At 41.9% G+C, this 24,979-nt stretch overlaps 1 protein-coding gene across 3 annotated transcripts in view; it reads right to left on the reverse strand.

The window, feature by feature from the left end:
* htr4 (5-hydroxytryptamine receptor 4) overlaps positions 1 to 24,561 on the reverse strand; it is a 142,757-nt gene extending 118,196 nt beyond the window's left edge. For all 3 annotated transcript variants that reach the window (XM_055643018.1, XM_055643017.1, XM_055643016.1), the window contains exon 1: positions 22,536 to 24,561. The gene's annotated coding sequence lies outside the window, so the exon portion shown is untranslated. The remainder of the gene's footprint in view (positions 1 to 22,535) is intronic.
* Between the last annotated feature and the right edge of the window lie 418 nt (positions 24,562 to 24,979).

Here is a 24,979-nt window from a genome sequence, read left to right on the forward strand (position 1 = left end):
GTACACATGTTAAAAAATGAACCTACTGATATCGAATTCCAAGAGCTGGAAGCGCCATCCCCTGCTCTCCTCCCTGTGAACCGAGATAACAGTCCAGCCATCCACTCCCTGTTTGCTTCCACTAACAAGCAACTTGACCCTGAAGTCTCTATCCTCGTTAACCCCAACATTGCACTTGCAAAGATTGACATGGTGCTAAATATAATGTCATGACTTTATCTGAATTTAAACAAAGTCGTAATACCGAATGTATTGCAAACATAGAAACATAGAAAATAAGTGCAGGAGTAGGCCATTCGGCCCTTCGAGCCTGCACCACCATTCAATATGATCATGGCTGATCATCCAACTCAGTATCCTCAGTATGCCTTCTCTCCATACCCCCTGATCCCTTTAGCCACAAGGAACACATCTAACTCCCTCTTAAATATAGCCAAAGAACTGGCCTCAACTACTTTCTGTGGCAGAGAATGCCACAGATCCACCACTCTGTGTGAAAAATGTTCTTCTCATCTCGGTTTCAAAGGATTTCCCCCTTATCCTTAAGCTGTGACCCCTTGTCCTGGACTTCCCTAACATCGGGAACAATCTTCCTGCATCTAGCCTGTCCAACCCCTTAAGAATTTTGTAAGCACACGGTATTGGGGGTTCAGTATTGATGTGGATAGAGAACTGGCTGGCAGATAGGAAGCAAAGAGTAGATGTAAACAGGTCCTGTTCAGAATGGAAGGCAGTGACTAGTGGGGTATCGCAAGGCTCAGTGCTGGGACCCCAGCTATTTACAATATATATTAATGATTTGGTTGAGGGAATTGAATGCAACATCTCCATGTTTGCGGATGACACGAAGCTGGGGGGTGGTGTTAGCTGTGAGGAGGATGCTAGGAGGGTGCAAGATGACTTGGATAGGTTGGGTGTGGGCAAATGCATGGCAGATGCAGTATAATGTTAATATATGTGAGGTTATCCACTTTGGTGGCAAGAACAGGAAAGTAGACTATTATCTGAATGGTGGCCGATTAGGCATCAACGCATGCCAGGATCTAGGCCTGGTTGCCTTTGGGCCTGCTGTCCATCAAATCACTCCCACTGAGGACTCCACTCAGCAGATACTTTCAGAATACAATAACTATTTGACGACAAGCTTGGAAAACTGCCCATCAAGTACAATATCGCCACTGATCGAAATGTTCCACCTGTGGTTAAGCACCACTCCGTACCCCGCATGCTATGCATGACAGAGTATACAATGAGCTCCAGTGCTACAGTTACTAACCCGTCCGACTGGATTTCCACCATGGTGGTTGCACCAAAGAAAAACAAGGAAGAAATTTGAATCTGCATCAACCCCAGAGACCTAAACACAACAATCAAATGCCCACACTACCCGACACAAACAGTAGAGGAAGTTGCTGCTCAGATAAGCAGCAAATGTGTTCTCTGTTCTGGATGCCAAAAATTTGTTTTGGCAGATCTTGCTGGACCCTGACTCGTCCAATCTCACCACGTTCGGCACCCCATTTGGCCGCTACAAATTTCTGAGACTGCCTTTCGGCATCAACTATGCTAGCGAGGTTTTCCAGCGCACAATGGAACAATTATTTGCGGGGTACCCGTGCACCATCATTGTCGATGATATTCTCGTTGCCGGATGCAACATGTCTAAACATGATGCCAATCTAACAAAAGTAGTAGACCATGCAAAAGACATCCATCTCAAGCTCAACCCTCTAAAATGCAGATTTCATGTCACAGAAGTCAACTATGTCGGACACGATTTACCAGTGATGGTCTCAGACCGGACCCATCCAAGACCACTGCCATCAACGAGATGCCAGTTCCCACTGACGTTACGAGTTTACAGAGATTCCTGGGAATGGTCAACTACCTGGGGAAATTCATTCCCAACCTCAGCGATGTATCTGCCCCCCTGCGGGAACTGACACACAAGGACACTGCCTGGTCCTGGTATCCACAGCACCAAAGAGCTTTCAAAATCCCCGAGTTGCAACTGGCCAGTGCTCGAACCCTCGCCTTCTTTGTTTTAAAGTTGCCAGTGTCACTCACGTGTGACGTATCCCAATATGGACTTGGTGCTGCTTGCCTACAGACTTCCACCGAAGGTGACTGCAGACCTGTTGCTTATGCCTCCCATACCCTGACAGAAACTGAACAACATTATGCCCAGATCGAAAAAGAACTGCTTGCCGTGGTTTTTACCTGCACAAAATTCAAAGACTATATTTTTGGCAAATCTGTGATTGTGGAAACAGACCACCAGCCGCTGGTCACCATTCTGAACAAACCCATTCACGCCACTCCGGCTCACCTGAAACGTATGATGATGCAGCTACAGCATTTCAACTTTACTATAGTCTACAAAAAGGGCAAGGACATGCACATAGCTGACACACTATCAAGAGCCCCACGCAAAACCTGCGAACAACAGCCCTCAGAACAAGACCAGTTCACGGTAATGATGGTGTCATACGTTCCTACTGAATACCCAAGCAGCCTGGCAGAGCTCACGGCTGCCGATGAAACTCTACAATTACTGTCCTCAGTCATCCGGCGTGGCTGGCCAGATAAACAACACAGTACCGCAATCGCTATTCGCCCATACTACCTAATTCGCAACGAATTGGTACTACAGGACAGAGTCATAATCAAGGGTCACAAAGCAGTCATCCCAGTTGTTCTTCAGGACAAGCACTTTGATGCCGTCCATAGGGGCCACCTCAGTGTGGAAGCGACCTTACAATGAGCATAGAGCATGTTTTACTGGCCTGGTATGACCAAGTATATATGCAAAAAAGTCGAAGTCTGCGCTGTCCGCAACAGCCTAATGCCACACCAACAGAAACAACCCTTGGTCTCACACCCTGTTCCTCCTCTGCCGCGGTCAACGGTCGCTACCGACACATTCGAATGGCGTGGAAAACACTATCTGGTTCTCATTGACTCGTATTCAGGCTTGTTCGAAATTGACCTACTCCAAACCATTACATCTGATGCAGTCATCCAAAAGTTGTTACGACACTTTTCCGTACACGGCGCCCCTGCACGTCTCCTATCTGATAACGGCAGTCAGTGTTTCAAAATCTTTGCTCAACGATTGGATTTTTGCCATGTCACCAGCAACCCTGAATTTCCACAGTCCAATGGACTCGCAGAATGGGAGGTCCATAGCGCCAAACAATTAATGGAGCGCTCATACCTTGCTAAATCTGACGTATACTTGGACCTGCTCAACTTAAGGAACAACACCCTGTGACCCAATACTGGGTTCTCCAGCCCAACACCTGATGTCTCGTCAAACCCGTGCCCCAGCAGCTGCTGCAGCCACAAGTTCGACAAGTTCAGCTAACTTCTCGCTAGTGGGCAAGTTGTTCACCTTCAGACTGACAAGGGCAATGGCCGTTTGGGTCACATTCACAGCCCTGCCATGGAACCGCGCTCCTTCCTGGTAAGTGCCGACTGAGGCCTTTACGGACGCAACCGTCAACATCTCCTTCCTGTGAAGGAACCATGTGCTGCAGTTTCAGATCCAGAGGTCACTCGTCTGATGTACCCTCCTGCTGTCGGACTGTCTCCTCCCTCGTGCACTGCTGCTGCAGAGCAACCACTGACCGTGCCCCCTACAGCCTCACCACAACGTTCGGCGTCCCGCTCACCGGCTTCGCCGCCTCCACCTTGCGGGTCTCCGGCACCATCCCCGGTTATGTCCCCGGTGAAGGAAGGAGATGCGCTGTAGGCCACCCCTTAGATATGTTGATTTTGTGTAACCATCTATACGTCCCTGTATGCGTTATTAGCATTTCGTATTATTTAACCATCACTGTATTATTTAGCCATCACATATTAGTGTTTTTCTGCTTATTGGCTTGAACTTAGTTGTGTTTCATTTCATTTCTTCGAGGAAAAATGTAGATTGGTTACTCCACACTAACCCATTGTAGTGCTTTATTAGTAGAAGCTCTGCCTACTATACGGTTTATATTATCAGAACTTAGCTCATGCTGGTGGTCGAATACTTGCTACACATGCTATAACAACATGCTGAAGTGGACTGTAAGTGATCTTTAATAAAACTATGTTGTACCATGTTGTGCGAATGACTGGGTCATTTACAGAACGATTGACATAATTTTCTGGCTGATCCCACAAAAGGTGTGAAACAAAAATATTTCTAGGATCTGTTCTCCACTTGAAATTCCATCACATTTATTCTAAGTGAGGTTAAAGCTTTATTACTCTACATAGAACTCTGTTTCACGTTAGGTTGCATGAAAAAAATAGCCAGAACGATATTGGCTATTCTCGGCTTCCAAATAATCCTTCCTGCAATAACATTTGGAAAACTTATAAACAGAAATGTAATAATTCTCAAAATGAATGCTTGCCTTCCTTTTGGCACAAACTAACTCCTCATTCCAACAATACTTATTAGAAATCATTCAAGTGTACATATCCTAATTAATATTCTCTTTTTTTAAAATTTGAATGTTAACGACTCCTTTCCTAAAATGAGCCTTTCTCTTTGGTATCAATTATTAGCAGTGAGGCTATCCAGAGAGGTAGAAAATAACTCTTCCAGGAAAGATGTGTGCTTGAAGAATGTTTATGTTTTATGCACTGTAAATAAATAAATTATAAAGGAAACAAGCAAATTTGGAAAGAAGGAACGTAGCTTTGAAAAGGAGGAACCAATCTAAGATCAAGGCCCTGCTCCATTACGTTAAGATGAGTGTGGGTTGTTCAGCTTGATTAAGTAATGCATGCATTAAGGTTTTGATCTCTGCCTAATTAATGCATGCTGCTTCCTTCTCAAGTGCAAAAAGTTATGACAGTTGATAAAAGCAAAGTGTCTGAAAACGTGTGTTTATTCTAAACCCAAATAACCTCTGTCAAAGTATGAGCAATAATGTTCTCCAGACTAATCGTATCCATCTCACCCTTTTTTACTTTCTATGGAAGCAGCAGCTCACAAGCTAATGAAAGAATTTTGGAAAGGAAATTTACCTATTTTTACTGTTCACCAATGGGGCATAATGTCAACATTTCTGTGTGTTTTGTGATAACCAGATTTAACAGTGCAGAGCTCCTTGTACAATCCGCACGGGCATTCAAATTCCACACCTTATACAGTATTTGTAGTCATTACCTCAAATGATCTATGCATCTCTTCATTCTTGAAGAGTCCAACCATTAGCCCCTAAATTTCTTCAGATAAGTTCAAGCTTATGATACAATAGCATTGAAATTGCTGCTGAACGTTATTCAGTTCAGTTCTGCCACTGGCCGTGTGCGTGACTTTGGCGCCTGTGGGGGGGGGGGGGGGGGGGAATTAAAATGCCGTTTTCTCCTGCCTGTCCGAGATGGGTTTCCTCGGCCTCCCAGCTGATGCTGAAAACTCGTTCCGACATCCGTTCTCGGAAGTTTAAAAAAAAAAAATTGCAGGACAATTTAATCATTGGAGTAAAATAAAAAAGCTACTTCTAACGCCCTCAATGCCTACAACGGGACAGATCTCACGTAGGGGACAAAACACGGGGTAAGCCGTATATTTTACATATAAACTTGCTTCTTAGGATGACTTTAATCCAAATTTCCTTGGCAAAAATGTGATTATGGCCGCATACGAACCGGCAGAGTTTTTCCTGCCGATATGGGGTTCAAATTCACCACAACCGCAACGTTCCAATCCATCGCGTTCCAGAAACACCCACTCGCAAGATTATTTAAATGCCCATTAATTTACATTAAATTCCTTCCATTTGGCCTATAAATTCATGACAATGAGATTTAAAAATCATGTTATATTGTGAATTCTTGGGTGAATGTTATTTGGACACTTAGGCTATTTAAAAATGTTAAAATTTTCTTAAGAATTGGATAGATGTTTAGATCTAGTAATTGAATTCTGTAATTAGCTACAGTTAGGTAACTAACTAATTATATGCTTTAATTTCAGGTCATCCAAGTAAGATTGTTTCATATTTGTTTCAGAATGCTTCAATCTATAATAACTGAAAATTTCATTCAATTCTCTTAATTTTTAAGAAAGTTATGGACTTTTGACTGTCCTCGATCACAGCTTTTGTATTAAGTCAATGGGGAACAAGATGCTAATTTCTGAGTATGAAAATGGCCATAACCTCTTTAATACTGAAGATATGAAAGTGAATTGGGTGTCAAATTAAACTTATTTTTATGCTTTATCTGATGGGATAAATTGCAGACTTGATTTTTAAAATCTCAAAATTTTGTAACATTGCTAGTTCCATCTTTCAAAAAATTCTATAAAAAGAAGAGAAGCTTTGTATGAATGTAATTGATAAACAAACTGTTGCTATTATGTGTTTATGCTTCCGGAAGTGGCGACGCTGGTGAACGGCTCACCTGCAGTCTGTTTGGTTTTACTTTTTTGTGTTTTTATTCCGTCTGGTTTAGTTAAGTTTTTGGTTTTTAGGTTTGTCTTATGTGTGTGGGGGGGGGGGGGAAACAGGGCTTTCTGTTTCTCCCTTTGGGGGAATGCGACTTTCTTGTTGTATCCCCCTTCTCTGCCTCCGTCTGCGCTGAGGCCTAATGGCGGAGCTGGCGACCTTGAGGCTCCGGAGGCAGAGCCTGTCAGGACTCGCCCTGGGCTCGCTCCCGTGAGGGCGGCTCGGCTCGGGGCTGGAACGGCGCTCCTGTGAGGGGCTGAGACTCTCCCGTGAGGGCGGCCCGGCTCGAGGGTAATGGCGCTCCCGTGAGGGCGGCCCAGCTCGAGGGTAACGGCTCTCCCGTGAGGGGTTCGGCCGAGGGCCATTGGACGACATCATCGACAGCTGCGTCCGCTGGACTGGAGGGCGGCAGCTCCAACCGCGCAACCGGGCCGCGGAGTTTGAACCGGCCCGTTCGCGGAGCTCGGTGAGCCGCGGGACTGACTTACCATCGCCCGGTGGGGTATCGCCTCAACGCAGAGGGAGAAGAGGAGGGAAGAGACAGCAGCCCTAAGATTTTTGCCTCCATCACAATGAGGAGGTGCTTGGTGGACTCACTGTGGTGGATGTTAATTTGTGTTTACTGTCTGTTCTGTTGTTTATTATTGTATGTATGGCTGCAGGTAACGACATTTCGTTCAGACCGTAAGGTCTGAATGACAAATAAAGGATCTAATCTAATATATATATATATATATATATATATTTACACCAAAGACTTGGGCATGGACACTCCAACCACCAGTAGCATTAGATTTCGACTGTTCTGACAGTCACCGCCAATCCTAACCCCTAACCACCCCCCCCCCCCCCCCCCCCCCCCCCCCCCCCCCCATTATAACCTTACTACTATTCCTAGGTCAAGGATAACTTGGTGTGTAGGCAGGCAGGCTGACAGTAGGATAACTATCATTTATTATTGTGTCTACTATTAAGCAGAGTGGTGTTCCTACTGCTGTTGTGGGCAACCACTACAGCAAAAGTAGAAGCAGATGGTGCATAAATAGGGCAGAATCATCCTGGAAATTGGAGGAATGAACAACAGATTTTCTTGGCTGAGATTAAGTCAACCTGTGGGTATGTTTTGGGACTGAGGCTACTTTGAAATCCTTTCCCTTGCCATTACTTGGAATATGTTGCCAGAGAGATTGTAGAAACCTAGAAATTAGGTGCAGTAGTAGGCCATTCGGCCCATCGAGCCAGCACCATCATTCAATATAATCACTGCTGATCATCCAAAATCAGTACCCCTTTCCTGCTTTCTCCCGCTATCCCTTGATTCCGTTAGCCCTAGGAGCTATATCTCTCTTGAATACTTAATAAGATCGATTGCATGTATTTCTGCTGGAGATGCAATCTCCTCCATTGTATATTGCTTGTAGCAAGGTGGCAAAATGCAACTCTATCATATGGGTGGCTTTTGTCAAAGTAAATACGGAAAGACCAGGCAGTCCTATTGAATGTTGTTTTTCTATTTTGCTTTCCATTATTCAACAAGTGATGTTACATATGTGGCTAATATTATCCTTGCAAACAATGCTGTTGTAGATAAATTGTTACATTGAAAGCGTTGAACTAGATAGATTTGGTTTGCTGTCCAGGAGCAGACACATTAAAATATTCTCTCTCCCTCTCTCTTTTCTCTCTCTTCTCTCTCTCTCTCCTCTCTCTCTTTCCTTTGTTGGTTTAACTCAGGACTGTCCTCTCATAACTTAGCAAATTACACTTGCACTCCCCAGGCTCTGATAGAGTTTCATTCCTGAGTACCGTTTGCAACACAAATAGTTTGTACGTCAGAAATGCTAACTTCCAGGAATACATTTCATAGGCCAACCAAGGGCAACATGTAGTCAGACCAGAATGTTTTATAAAGATATTTCCATGCATTGATTTCCCACACAGCAGAAGATGCCTTTCACCCCACGGCAGCCAACAATTCCTGCTTGGTGGTCTCCTATATGTACCGGCTGTACATAAGTTGGGCATTCATAACCTGGGAGGATCTGACCTGATACATAGTTCAGAAAAAGCTGATGGCAAAACAGTGAATGTTAGATACCATATCTAAATTGTGAGCACCAGGCACCTACACAAGGAGCTGTGTGTTTTTAGTCAGATTCCAGAACTGCTGAATTTCAAGACAAGAATGTGACAATGAGGAGAAAAATTTACACCATATATTGAGCTGGCTTGCTAGATAAACCAGAAATGACATAAGTAAAAATGTTTTTACGTCTCATTTTTCACAAGAGCATAAAATAGTGACACAACGTAAACCTCTCAAATGAACCCCCCGAGACTGCACTAGACGCATTGCCAGCACACTGCCAAGTATTGACAGTCACACCCGTTCCTGCTTCTTTTCTCACAATCAAGGGAAAATCCTTTGATATTTTCTTAAGAGATTGCATCCATACATGGAAGTAGCACAGTGCCACAGATGGGGGTGATAAAGATGAACCATGTTACGATGCTAAAGCTTGTTTGATGCTGACAATCATTTCAGTCACGTAACTCGCATGTATATGCAGATGTATTCATGGAGGATCAACTGAGAGTAAATATCAACTGGTCACAAATAAGAGGGAAGCAGGTATCACGGAGAAAACTCAACGGCTAATTGGAGACTGTGACAGAGAAAGTAGTCTTGCCAACCCCTGGGTATACAGCCTGGTATGTGGTAATAAGTCAAGCAGCGAGCTGAGAGTTTACCTTGGGCCTCAAGACATCAATTAAACCGTGTAGAGGAGCAACAACCTAATAAAGATGATAAAAGGTGTTTTGTCAGACAAGAGTAGGACAAAATGTAGAGGTCATTCAAAATGCCTGTATTTAGCCCACTTCTGTGCACCATTTGGTATAGAAACATAGAAATTAGGTGCAGGAGTAGGCCATTCGGCCCTTCGAGCCTGCACCACCATTCAATATGATCATGGCTGATCATCCAACTCAGTATCCCGTACCTGCCTTCTCTCCATACCCTCTGATCCCCTTAGCCACAAGGGCCACATCTAACTCCCTCTTAAATATAGCCAATGAACTGGCCTCGACTACCCTCTGTGGCAGAGAGTTCCAGAGATTCACCACTTTCTGTGTGAAAAAAAGTTCTTCTCATCTCGGTTTTAAAGGATTTCCCCCTTATCCTTAAGCTGTGACCCCTTGTCCTGGACTTCCCCAACATCGGGAGCAATCTTCCTGCATTTGGCCTGTCCAACCCCTTAAGAATTTTGTAAGTTTCTATAAGATCCCCTCTCAATCTCCTAAATTCTAGAGAGTATAAACCAAGTCTATCCAGTCTTTCTTCATAAGACAGTCCTGACATCCCAGGAATCAGTGTGGTGAACCTTCTCTGCACTCCCTCTATGGCAATAATGTCCTTCCTCAGATTTGGAGACCAAAACTGTACGCAATACTCCAGGTGTGGTCTCACCAAGACCCTGTACAACCTCAGTAGAACCTCCCTGCTCCTTTACTCAAATCCTTTTGCTATGAAAGCTAACATACCATTCGCTTTCTTCACTGCATGCTGCACCTGCATGCCTACTTTCAATGACTGGTGTACCATGACACCCAGGTCTCGCTGCATCTCCCCTTTTCCTAGTCGGCCACCATTTAGATAATAGTCTGCTTTCCTGTTTTTACCACCAAAATGGATAACCTCACATTTATCCACATTATACTGCATCTGCCAAACATTTGCCCACTCACCCAGCCTATCCAAGTCACCCTGCAGTCTCCTAGCATCCTCCTCACAGCTAACACTGCCCCCCAGCTTAGAGTCATCCGCAAACTTGGAGATATTGCCTTCAATTCCCTCATCCAGATCATTAATATATATTGTAAATAGCTGGAGTCCCAGCACTGAGCCTTGCGGTACCCCACTAGTCACTGCCTGCCATTGTGAAAAGGACCCGTTTACTCCTACTCTTTGCTTCCTGTTTGCCAGCCAGTTCTCTATCCACATCAATACTGCATCTGCCAAACATTTGCCCACTCAACCAGCCTATCCAAGTCAGAACCCCCAATGCCGTGTGCTTTAAGTTTGTATAATAATCTCTTATGTGGGACCTTGTCAAAAGCCTTCTGGAAGTCCAGATACACCACATCCACTGGTTCTCCCCTATCCACGCTCCTAATTACATCCTCGTATATACCATTGGCAAGGATTTTCAGTGAAGGTTAGATGCTGCACTTTAATAACTCAGTGTGGTAAGGATCACAGCAGATAACAGTGGTCTTTGGAGAAGGAGAAACAATTAAAGAAGCAGGATAGATCATAACCAGAAGTTGAGAGCTCTGAAGAGCAGACGCAAGGAAAGCTTTTAAGGATCAAAAAAGAACTAAAGACCTGCCCTGCTTGGAATTGGAGACTCAGTGAAGATGCAGCCTAATTGGAACAAGAGCAGATGCAACACAAAGCGATGGTGACTCAACATACAACACACCCAAGATCATGGAGGTTATAAAAGGGAAGAATATTTCATGTCAGTGGAGCAGATATAGTCTCAGGAAGAGCAATGAAGAGATCTGCTTGATGGAAGTTGGCATCAGGATAACTAAATAGGCATAATTAGAAGTATATACAAATATGAGGGGCATAAATACAGTATTCAGTCAGAACTTTTTATCTAGGGTGGAAATATCAAAAACTGGAGGTCATAGTTTTATGGTGAAAAGAGGTAACATTTAAAGGAGGTGTGCAGGCACTTTATTGGTTATTATATTTCCCTCCACTGTCAATTGGGCAAATATAATAATGGTGTTTAAGAGGCTTGTTGGTAGGCAAATGGGTATGCAGGGAATGGAGGGATACAGATCATGTGCAAGCAGATGAGATTAGTTTATCTTGGCAAGATGTTAGTTGCAGATATAATGCGTTAAAGGGCCCTGTTCCTGTGCTGAACTTTTATATGTTCTAGATATGTTAACCCTATAGAATTGTTTTTAAAGCAACTACCTCAGCGTCATGATCCAGGACCAAGGCAACAAATTAGTAAATAATTATTCCCATTTTTTCCTTTTTTAATCATTGAATAAAAGATAAAAATTATGTAGCTACTGTAACATTGGATGTACTGCTTTTAGAATGTGCTAGACCAGCTGGTATGTGTATATAATGTTAGTGTTGAAGAGGATATATCTCGGTTTGTTGGCTGTGAGCGGTATACAGGAATGAAATGTCCTCTGTCCATTTCTACATGTTCTCAATATAGCATGCTATTAGTTGAACTGATGAGAACAATAAGGCACAAGGACAGAGGTAGGCCATCGGGCCACTAGGGCCTGCTCCACTTTCATTGTGAGCATGGTTGACCATCTTCCTCTGCCATTTTACATCACCTTCCCAATATTGTACCAACAAAGAACCACATATGCTGGTTTACACCAAAGAGAGACAGAAAGTGCTGGAGTAACTCAGCGGGTCATGCGGCATCTCTAGAGAGAAAGAGAGAGAGAAAGAGAATGCGTGATGTTTCGATTTGGGAAGAAGAAAGGTCACCACTGAATCTACCATTCACATATCCTTGGATTACCCCAATAATCAGAAAGCTTTCAATGTCTGTTTCGACTGAACACAATGATTGTGTCTTCACAACCTTTTGCGGTAATGAATTCCTTATAAAGTTTCTCCTCTTCTTATGATAAACAGCCTACCCATTATTCGTAAATTGTACTCTCTGGCTCCGAATTCCTCAGCCCGGGAAAGCATAATTTCTCCATTTAGACTATAAAGCTACAGTTTCAACATAATTCTACAGTTTTTAATATATTTTGTTGCTTTAGATAGAAAATTGCAAGCATAATGTGCACAATCTCTTTTCATATGCCAAACCCATTATCCCTGAAACCAGTAAATCTTTGCTGCATTCCCTCTGAGGCAAACACCCTTTCTTAGATAAAGATAATAACATTGCACATAATGCTCCTGGTGTGGTCTTATCATGGCTGTAGAGAATTACATTAAGATTAAATTCAAATCCACTTGCAATAAAGGCTAATATCCTATTTGCCTGCAACATTTATATTTTGGTCTTCAGTGACTTGCATATAAACACACTTTGGTCTCATCAAAACGTCAATGCCATCATTAACACAAAGCCTCAGAATGCATCTCTACTTAACTAAACTCTGTTTTTCCGCCATCCGCTTCAAAGTTGAAACCTTCACCCTTTTCCACATTTTATTTACCTGCCATGTTTTTGTCCACTCACTAGACCTGTCATATCCCCTTAGTTCCTGTTACCATCTTGCTGCAAACTCACAACCCCCTAGTACAGTATCAGCAAACTTAGAAATTTGACATTTGTTTCCATCAGCTAAATTGTTGATAGACACTGATGTGTTGGAAGGAACTGCAGATAGAAACATAGAAACATAGAAAATAGGTGCAGGAGTAGGCCATTCGGCACTTAGATCCTGCACCGCCATTCAATATGATTATGGCTGATCATCCAACTCAGTATCCTGTACCTGCCTTCTCTCCATACCCCCTGATCCCTTTAGCCACAAGGGCCACATCTAACTCCCTCGCAAATATAGCCAATGAACTGGCCTCAACTACCTTCTGCGGGAGAGAATTCCAGAGATTCACCACTCTCTGTGTGAAAAATGTTTTCCTCATCTCGGTCCTAAAAGATTTCCCCTTTATCCTTAAACTGTGACCCCTTGTTCTGGACTTCCCCAACATCGGGAACAATCTTCCCTGCATCTAGCCTGACCAACCCCTTAAGAATTTTGTAAGATGCTGGTATATAGCAAAGATAGGCACAAAGTGCTGGAGTAGCTCAGTGGGTCGGACAGCATCTCTGAGGAAAAAGGATGGGTGACATTTTGGGTTGGATCCCTTCTTCAGACTAAAAGTAGGATGGAGTGGAACTAGTGGTAGGAAATCGCCAGAACAAATCAGGGCCGGCAACAGATGACCATGTTGGAGCCTGTAATGGGCCATTGTTGATTGGGGAAGAGGTGATAATGATGGGATACAAGGTTGCAAACAGTCAAACTAGTAGGAAGAGGTGGTAATGAATTTATGACGCAGGCACCACTTCCTGTAGTTCTCCAATAGCCAAGGAACACTAACTGAGTCCAATCTCTTTGCTCTTTGTCCAATAACCAAATTACAATCCATGCCAGTCTATTCTCCACAATACCATGTGCTCCAACCTTGCTGATCAACCACCTGTGCAGGACCATATTGAACATATTCCGAAGATCTATTAGTCACATCCTCAGTGAACTTTAGCATTTGTACCAAATATGATTTTCTTTTGATAAATCCTTGGCTGCTCTCACAGTCCTGTTATTCTTTTGAAGGTGTTGTATCATTGCATTCCATTATAGATTCCATAAAATTCCCTCCCACTGACAGATTACAAGAATTTTCTTGTACCAGCACCTCACCATACTTGTGCATATGATAATATACTTTCCTTCACTTGATCAGCAGCTCCCATTTTTCTCTCGACTTTCTTTCTTAAATAGTGAGGCCATATTTACCACATTTTGATCAAGTCAAGAGTAAAGAATATTTTATTGTCATATGTCCCAGATAGAACAATGAAATTCTTACTTGCAGCAGCACAACAGGAGTAATTTCAGAATTTACAGAACATTTGAAGACAATAACCTGACTATCTCTAAATCCATCCCTTTAAATATTCTGGAAAATTATTGGTGCTTTGGATTTATCTGTATTTAAGGTCTAACTTCTCCAGTACTATTGTCGACCAATATTTAGTTTCTCATTCGCACTCAACCCTAGATGCTCTGACATATCTTGTAGGAGCTTCAGTGCTACAATGCTGAAAACTATATTCTGCACACTGTATCTTCCCCTTTGCTCTACTATTGTATTTGAGTTTGACTTGATTTGAATTAATATCATGAAAAACAAAGCTTTTCACTGTACCTTGGTACATGCCAGTGATAACCCTAACCCTAACCCCAAAACGAAATCTACGATGTGTGAATCCTTTTGTGAAGAGAGATGAAAAGTAATTGTTGAATTCCTCTTCCATTTTCTTATTCCCCATTATAAATTCTCACTGGTTTTCCTCCAGTCTCTGAGACAGTGTTGCCAATGGAATAGCCAATTATCCCTTGGTTTTGTGAAATAATCTGCTAGTTTTGTAAAGAACCGTGGGGCTTACAAAATGAACAGATTCTGATCTACGATGTGAACATTTCCTGCAATTGTTTTACCAAAAGAGAAGGCATGTCTGTCAAAGCTCAATACATAACATGTTAATTCATCTCCTCACAACCACTGTGCATAGCCAAACCTGGCTCACACCCTCACCTGGGAATCACATCCCCTGTGGTGGAGTGCCTATGTAATGACCGTGTTCACTGATAAATGTATTTTATTTATTTGCATGGAACACTCTGAATCATTTGATCCAAAAGCAATAAATAAAAGCTATCTAGATCAAATATTACCTGCATCTCATCGTGCGAATCTCTTCTTTTTCATTTCAAAGATCATAAAGGTGAATTTCTTGCATGGGCCATACGTCACGTTGACTCAGTTAAGGAGCAATTTTCTATGACTCACACTGCTTATACCACAGATGCTCCAATATATGATTTATAAATTGTTAAGCTGCATGCTGTCACCGATTTCCAGTGGTTTAAAGAATATGATTATTTGGTCTGCAAGTTTTATTTATCTATTCTGGCAAGCATCTATGTTTTCTGACTCACCCCTTGCATTTCATAGAACCCCTCCACAACCCATTTTTCTTAATATCTTATTCTTACCAACTCTACTTGGCAAGGAAAGGAAGGGAAACAACTTAAATAAAGGCTATCTATCTATCTATTATCTATCTATCTATCTAAATCCCTTTCCCGAATGAGTTTTGCAGAGGAAGCAGTTTATATTAATTGAATAGGGTTTACAGTTATGGAATGACTTTGAGTTGGACATAAGGAATGAAGTGATATTTTCTTCACATTATAATTTATTGTCAGGCTATTCCCAATACTTCAAATGAAATTAAGAATGTAATGTTACAGAAGCCACAAATCCTACTACCTCACCACATTCTTTGGTTTATCTGCAGAGCATCAAGCTTCTCTTTCCATCAGACCATTGCATTGTATCAGCAGCAAATCAATAGACTTAGCAACAGAGAGAGACAATTTCAACCTTTCCTTCACTCATTCAGTCACCTATTTTTCCATGATATAAAAATCCATTGATAGCTTATATACAAGAGATTTTAAAAAACTTTGCAACCGCAGCACTAATATAATTAGCTTAAACACTGGTGAATTTATGAAGCATGCTAACACTGAAAATATAGGGTTTGTTTCCTGGTTTTGTGTTGGCACGTGCATTTAGTGAATTGGAACTGAGTGAACGTAATTCAAAGATACTCTGTGTGTTTTAAAAAAGGGAAATATTTTCTTAGTATATTTCACAGAGTAAAATTGAAAAAGAAAGTCCCCGTTCAAATTTGTCACACTAGATCTCTAAAGAAATCATCTCCAAATATATCAAATTCAATCCCTGAATACCACTATTCATCCATAACCTTTCAGTTCACTTTCTCCTTGCTTTATTCCCACTGGTCAACTTGTCTCTGCCGTCCAGATTTTATAACTGATTTCATCCCATTTGCCCGTGTTTCGTTCTAAACTTTTCCTTTCCATTTACCTGTCTAAATGTCTTTTAAATGTCATCATTGTACACGCCTCTGCACCACCTTCTGCATGAAGAAATTGTCACTCGTGTCACTTTTAAATCTTTATTCTCTCACTTAAACCTCTGCCCTCCAGTTCTGGACTTCTTTAATCTGTGACCAGTCATCCCATTTGTGTCCCTCATAATTTTATAAACTGCTATAAAGTTAACACTCGGCCTCCTGTTCTCCAGGAAAAAAGTCACAGCCAATTCAGTCTCTCCTTATAACTCAAGCTCTTGAGAGTGTGTAATATCCTGGTGATTTTTTCTTGCACTATCTAATGAGTTAGATATAGCTGTTAGGGCTAATGGAATCAAGGGATATGGGGAGAAAGCAGGATTGGGGTACTGTTTTTTGATGATCAGCCATGATCATATTGAATGGCGGTGCTGGCTCGCAGGGCCGAATGGCCTACTCCTGGCACCTAATTCCTATGTTTTTATGGTGCTATGCTTCTATCTACACCTTAATGTTGTCCTTCCTATAGCAGGGCATTCAGAATACTCCAAATGTGGACTCACCAACATCATGGACTGCTGCAGCATGACTTATCCAATCCTGTACTCAATACCTCCACTGATGAAGGCAAGATGCCAAACAGCTTCTTTACCACCCTATTTACCTGTGTCACCAGTTTCAGGAAACTGGGTACTGGTTACTGTAGGTCTCTAATCTTTACAACACTCTCCAGAGCCCTGCCATTCACTGTGCAAGTCCTTCCCTGGTTTGAAAGTCTAGTTAGCAACTGAGAATTTAAAGTACAATATACTTATATAATTCCTGGACTATTTTTGAAATAATTAAGAATGTTTTGCAAACGGCTATATTAAATGATTTCTGGTTCCTGCATTTTGCAGTTATCAGAAAAGTGATGGTATTTGCCACTGATCTTCAACAACGATTTAGTACCAATGTTGGATCCTTGAAGATCTTTTCTGACGATCCCTATCATTAGCAAGATTCCATCAAGCTGGCAAAGCTTTCTATCATTTTCACAATCAAGCAAAATGCACAATATTTTAATGTATTTTTAAGCACTGTACAGACCACACAATGAGGATAGGGGGATACACATATGTTAATTGTCAAAGCTGGAATTTTAAAAGCAAATTTTAAAAAAAGTAATTGGCATTGTAAAACTCAGTATTTTGAAATATCTATCATGTACAATTACTTGGTGGGCTGAAGATCCTGTTTCTGTGACATATCCCTCTATGACAACCCACTCACATAAAGTTATGTTTTATATGAGTTTGCTGATGAGGAATTGTAATATCTTAGGATTACAAATTCCCTCATTCAAACATGTAATATTGTTGCAGTGGAAATATTTCATAATTATTTTAATTGCTAATAAATTTACAGGTTTCTGGTGAATATACTGGAAAGCCTAAAACACACTATACCCTGTGAAAGAGCACGTTACACGGGTGACAGCTTCTGGATTTCGTCATTTAACTGAACATGTACAGAAATTCCAAAGCCTTACCCGTTTCTGGGAGTAACGATTGCAAGCAATTATTGTTCTGCTGTCATTAGAACTGCAAAATTCAGACCAATTACTTTATATGTTTTTATAGACTGCAAAAATATAGACTATAATGTTTTATATACTGCAAAATATAGTTGGAACTGGTGTGGATTTTTTTCTTTTATTAAAATTTACATCTACATTCTCCAGATATTTTTTTTCCTTATCTATCTAAGTGCAGTTGACAAGGATGGAATAGGAATTCATGAGGTAAATGTCACTGAGTTAATAAAACTTTGTTGCAACTCTACAGACCCAAGATCATTTTGAAGGTGATTTTATTTACCTGCAGGTATGCTCATCAATTGAAATTGATATTTCCCACTGAAATATTAACGAGAACAAGTGCAAGTGCCAGGATAAACTTGCAGATTTTGTAATTGCTTTCATTTCACTTCATGTTTCAGTGTGTCATCTGGTTTCTGTAATTTTTATTGCCTTTGGTAAAACAGAAGAGCTGCTTTTAAAAGCAATGCCAGACTATTTAAAGCCTGTTCATTTCATACATTTCACAAATCTCAAAACTGCAAAGTTTTCACGGACAAAACTTTTAACTGTTGTTTACTGAGCAAATCCCATCCAACACCATAATGCCAAAGGATGACATTTACACAAACACCTCCATGCCCATATCGGGATACATCTGAAGTACAGCTTGACCTGGACGCAATCTGATTTATATGAGGGTGTAATTCATGTGCTGTGCTCTTGCTTTCAACATGAGCTCCAAAAAGACAAGGAAATAAATTACCATCTGTGAAAAATTATTTTGCTTTTTTTTTGTAGAAACTGTCATTATTATGTCAGCAGATGTTCTTGTTTGTGCTGTGATTAAATTAATATACGCACTTCAATGGAAACTTTCAAATGGACTGCCAATCCATCTAAATCTCACAATTAAATTCTTCACAAGAAACCTACCCTCGTGTTAATTCAAAGTTTCAACACCAGTCCACATTCTGGCAAGCTGCTTCTATTAACTTGGATTTATAGTTACACACAAGTGAAAAATTGAAGTAATGGATCTTTTTTAAGTCACCGGGTACTGATCTGATTGGGTTCATTCGCGGCTGTACAAAAGGGCACATATCTGGCATGCGATGGAATATATTGATTTCCATTTCACCTTGTTACTTCATATATTATTTTGTGACAGCTGCTGAAAAGAACTAACTTCAAGTTACTGAATGGCTAACACATCAAATGTGAAAAGCTACTCTTCCTCCTTAAATGCCTTTTCTAGATGCATTGTTAAAGGGAATCATAAAATGATTGCTATATATAGATCACAACCTTCAGGCCCTCCCTATTTTGCCAACCGTCTAATTGTGAATGCGACAGAAAATGGCATTAGCATAAACCTCATAGAAAGACAAAGGTTATAAATGCATAAGGCACTGATGTGGAGCTGGCCATGAATTATTCAAGATCGAGGGAAGTTTCATGAGGCAGAAAATCAAACAACAACACAAATATTAGCCATTATTTCCATTACTGCAAACACAAATAAAACGATAAAAGATGTTGCCTACCTTACATTTGATTTCAGCACACAAGGACGGACTCAAAAGAGTAGAAGCTAGAGTTGACCATTCATCCTTTTAAACCTGTCCCTACCATTCAAGATACTATGGCTCGTCTGCTATGGGCTTCAACTCCTCTTCAGTGCGAGTTCTGCATAGCCCTTAGTTCCCCAATCTTTCAAATAATGATCTACTCCCTCCTCAAATATCTCTAGTGACCTAATCTCCCCCAAAACCATGTAAGTTCTCCCCTGCCTCACATGTGCTTTGGATTCCTTCAACATTTAAAGACATGTTGGTTGGTGAATTAAATAGCACCTGCAAATTATATCTAGTGTATGTAAGTAGCAGGAAAAATCAGGGTGGAGTTGATGGACATGCAGGAGGGAAAGTGAACGAATACTTCATTGCCACATGTGACAAGTCACAGTGAAATTCTTTATTTTGCGTACCCAAGGTATACAAAGAGTCGCCACATAAAGGGCACTGACAAAGTTACAAAGTATCCCATGCCTCGTCCTCCTTTGTTCTCCCCCCCCCCCCCCCCCCCATGCCTTGAGGGAATAGGTCCAATGGGAATGCTCTGAGAGCCAGCATAGGCTTGATGGGCTGAATGGACTCCTCACATGTTATGCAAGGTAATTTGGATTGGCAGTTCATTGGGCATAAAGTATGAAATACTTATACCTTTATTGGTTTGCTCATAGTTTTAACCTAACACGATTTGAGGAATTTTATAATCCAGTACATAAACCTATTGGTCCAATGGTTTTAAATTAAGCAATTAATAATGCCCCAGGTTCCTTGAATGGGTTACACTTTAGCAATTCGCTATCTCGGTAAACACACTGCACAATTTAAAAGGCATAATGATCCATTAATAACTTTGACACTACTTTGCCCGCACATTACCATCCATAATTCTCTTCCATTCCTATCCTATATACCTGTGGGCAACTCAGTACCTTAATGCCAACTCTTGTGGCATATTTCATACCGCAGATTGTATCCCGACAAGTCATCGCCTGTGGCTTCAATAACATTACATAAATTACTAAACCAGAACACATCAGTGAGGTGTGGAAATATCAAGATCATTCGCCCAATGTGCCGAAGTTTTCAACAATCAATAGTCATTGTCTGAAAAGGGTCTGGACCCGAAACGTCACCTATTCATTTTTTCCAGAGATGACGCCTGACCCGCTGAGTTCCACCTTTCGTTATTGCTCGTGTCGTTACCTTAGACTATCGTGTTAACTTGGTGTTGCAAGTTTTAAAGTAGGAGATGAGCAGATGTTTTCTGCACCCCGCCCCTCTCCACACTCACTAACAGCAAGCGAAAAATATAAGCAGCCCAGTAATCTTGAAATAGAGACACTGGTATCTGCAAAACAAAACAGTTTGCTGGAGGAACACAGATGGTCGGGCAGCATCTGTGGAGGTAAATGGAGAGACGACGTTTCGGGCGGGATCCTTCAAGATTGGAGTAGAGAGATAGCTGGTGGAAACAGGCAAGGGGAAGGTGTGGGGTAAGAGAAGTTGGCCAAGATGTTAGTTGCTATACCCATACCGTAGTCAATAGAATGAACCCGGAGGCAGCATCCATGCGCTCTTTCATGAATTTGTTTTGCCTCCCTTTAAGCATGAAGATGTGAATTCGAGAGCTTGGTATTTCTGCTGAGGGAACACAAGTTGGTGCCCTTGCATTTAATGACTGTTTATTGTGGGTTTTTTTTTTTCTTCGCACGTTCGAGCCTGACTGAGAAGGCGATGTTGTGTGGCAGACTTCTTGCGGCAGTGTCGGCGGTGTTTATCGCTCCATCGCCTTCCAGATACAACGTGGAGTTTCGAGAGTTTCTGCTGGATAGGCGCGCTGCAGAAGCTGGATACTTTTCCAAGTCAGGATACAGCGGATTGTGCACGGATTTGCGCTCGATTTCAGCGCCTTTCAGCTGGTGAGGACGGTGGGTTTGGGAAATACAGCACTTTTGAATATACTGGTAGAGAGCACACGCCGCCAACATTTCAGGGTAAGTTTGTAATGCAGAGATACATCCCTCAAAGTCTAATTGGCTTGTTCGAAATGGGTTTAATCTGGTAATTGCACAAACTAATATGGAATGGGCCTCCTCTCAAATGTCCATTTCACATTAGCTCTTTAAAGATGATGCCTTTAAAAAAGATTGGATTTTCTCCAAGGCTAAATGCAAAAATAAAGTAATTTGAACGCAGTGCACAATGACAAAGCGCACATGAGCTCAAGGTTTGGAAATGCGTGTCATGCCCCGGGTGTCAGATATACAAAGGGTTATCAAATAAAAGCGGTCCAGAGACCAGTCAGTTGGCTACGATTACAGCATGGGGTACAGTACTTCACATTGTGGTAAGGTCTCCTTGGGGGCGAATTGTGTCCAATCGCACTAATTATCTGCTAGGAAATCATTTTTAATCCTTTGAAATTATATATTGATTGATCTAAATGGGCCGGTGAACGAGTAAGGAATTGTAAAGAAACGTTGGCCACATCTCATGGATATGTCCTGTTCTCCAACGCAATTCACTAAACCCCCTCCATTCCGATGTTATCAAAAAATACACCAAATCGTTGAACATCGTGGTTCACCGTTTGAAAGATAGCTTTCCACTGCTCATATGGTCATTTCACAAATAACTATTAAGCCACTTGGGTCGGGGTAGAAACATCATTAAGTGAGTTTAGTGGACACATTTCCCTTGTCATTTCCCACAGGGTTTAAATGTTGCTGCGTTCAACGTGTGACAGTATGCAGTGCTTTTTTGTAATCTGTAAAGCACAGTTCACCGATGTTTCAATGCCCGGCATTCCAGACAGCTGCGCGGTGCATTGAATCTAGCGGCGTCTTCGAGATGGGACCAAATGCACTGAAGCTGAATGATCTGAACTGCTGAAACAACTATCCACAACTATTCATTCTCCCCCTTCCATTCAATCGGAGTCACACGTGTAGAGAGATCCGATCACGATACATTCATACGTACAAACTACTTTCCAAAAATCCCAGATGGAATTAAATTGCATTCAATTTGCAGTGTATATTTCTATTGTAGATATAGCCATAAAGCCTAAATCAAGAGTATATGCGCTCAGTTACAAGCCAGCGAGGAGTGTCGATGATCTTAATCTAATTGGTTTAATCAGATGCAGTGCAAAGTAGGAAACGGTGAATTGCATTCTTCACTTCCCGTTTGCGACTATCCCTGTAAACATCATCTCACTTTCATCGGTACAATTTCGTTCTTTTACACAACAAATTGAGTAAGTACTTACCATTTCAGTCTGGCGAAGTGACATACTATGGTTGCAAGATGCTCGATGTCTTCATGACAACCGTCCGTAGTTCTCAGAACGATTGGTAGAATCGGGAGAAAGCTTTACAATTGAAAAATCTTTCATTTGTGGAGCCGCCTGCTTCCCAAAATAACTGATTTCTAAAGAGCGGAGTTGCTTGGATCATGTAGTAGGAATAATGTCAGTCAACCTCGTTCTGCCGAGGACGTCAACCGGGTTGTCTTTCAAGGCACTAGGATCCCTTTTCAATTAGAGAGTGTGCATTTTATAAATGCAATGTCAGTTTGCAGCTGGGCTTGTTGCTGGATCGGAAACATCCCGTGGAACATGACAATCCAAACAGCAAACACAGAAAGAGCTGAGCTTCCCTGCGTACTCCAGCTGTATGATGCTGTCTGGCTGTAACTGTGGATCAGTGAGGAAGGAAGGGATGGCTGATAATAAACGTCTCTTGGCTTTTGAATAGCGAGAGATATACCACGAAATGGAAGGAGCAGAGAGGGGTATCTCTCAGAAGATAACAACAGCAGCTTTGCACTGTCTCAGCCCCAGCCGTTCACTTACTCGGAAAGAAGTCTCCAGCTGATGCAAGCAGAATTTTTAAAAATCAGTTCACGGACCAAACCGTCAACAGGGAAAGGACGTGTTAAAAACAGGAGTCTGGAGAACCATCCTTGACCCAAAACGTTGTCTGTCCGTCTCCCTCCACAAACGGTGCTTGACCTGACACTAGAGTTCCTTTGTGTTTGTGTTCAGGGTTCCGCAGCCGTCTGAAGTGTTCTTGAGAATCTGAACACCATGCTCCTTCAGTGACCAGCAACAGGGCGGAGTAGTGGCAACTGTGAGTGGTGAACTTCAGGCATAATCTTGCAGATAAATAAGGTCGTGGTGTTGGAGGGGTTAAGACATCACGAGCCTTATTTTTGCATCAGCCTCTCCGTCAACAAACATTACAAGGGAATGTATGGCCACACAGAAAATCTGAATTGAAGCCATCACGTGACGTTCAATGAAATAAAAGTTAATCATTACTTTTCATTGGAATGCTTCAACATAGAAACAGAACGTTCCACCCTTCAGTTATGCGAAGACAGTTTATTTGCAAGGTCCAACACTTTCCTCTCTGCATGGTGCCCACTTGAACGATAGAAAAGTCAATTTTCTCTCATTGCTCTCAAAGCTCTCAATTTTGGAAGAAGCGCCATTAGATTTATCCACCTCGCTTTCCTGCTTTAACAAGTATTTTAGTTCATTTTATTTTCCACCATGCAAAACAGTTCTGGTTTTGGGACTTTACCGGGGCTTACACATAACCGACGGAATAAACAACATTACATCTAATGGGGGGGCGATTAGAAAAGACATTGATCCCGAGACACCAATGAATGAACCATGTGTCGAAATCTTTCAAAGGGCCAAAATGGACTTACAATGTTCCCTGTTGAGTTGCACTTAAGTTCGTCTTCTAAAATGAACCCTTAAAGAATCATTGCACGGAAGGCCCATCCAACATCCATGTGGAACAATTTCTCTGCACTTTAAGTGTTTCTCAAATGTTTATTCACATCCTTTTTAAAGCCTATGTGGATTCCACTTCCATCAGTATCTGGTAATTTGTTTGAGATCCTGTCAAACGACTGTTTTCAGACAAAAATCTTCAAACCCCTTTAGATGGTGATTTTGGTCTGTTTTACTGACAAATATAAATCATTTCCCCCCTATTTACATCGCGGGGCTTGCTTTCACAGAGGCCCAGGGAGCCGTTGGTGCGAGGGGAGGAGTACCTGTGCTGTAAGTATAAAATACATCGCGGGACTTGCTTTCACAGAGGCCCAGGGACCTGACACAAAAATCAGCAAACTTCCAGAGAAGGAGTCTGGTGGAAGCCTCTGATTGGTGGAAGCGGACCGGGTTTACATTTTTACATTTCTGCCTTCAGGTTAAGGATTCTGGGAGTTAAGTGTACAGTATTTATTAGTAAAGTTTAAAGGATAAAGTTTTGTGTTTTTTAATATTTGATATAGTTAATTTGGGAGTAAGATGTCAGTGGAGATTGGCCCCGTGGTTTGCTCAGCCTGCAATATGTGGGAGATCAGGGATATGGTCGGTGTCCCTGGTGATTACGTTTGCAGGAAGTGTGTACAGCTGCAGCTCCTGGCAGACCGCATTGAACGATTGGAACTGCGGCTGGATTCATACCGGAGCATCCACGATGCTGAGAAAGTCGTGGATAGCACGTACAGTGAGTTGGTCACACCGCAGGTAAAAGGTATTCCGGTAGGCGGCGCGGCTCTGGCCAGCAGCGGCCTCTGCAGCCTGTCCGCGTTTTTATTATTTTTTGTCTGTGTTTTTATGTAGTTTTTGTTATTTTATGTTGGGGTGTGTGTGTGTGGGGGGGGGGGGGGGGGGGGATGGGGGTGGGG

Source organism: Leucoraja erinacea, chromosome 11 (assembly GCF_028641065.1).
Source record: "Leucoraja erinacea ecotype New England chromosome 11, Leri_hhj_1, whole genome shotgun sequence".
NCBI lineage: Eukaryota > Metazoa > Chordata > Chondrichthyes > Rajiformes > Rajidae > Leucoraja > Leucoraja erinaceus.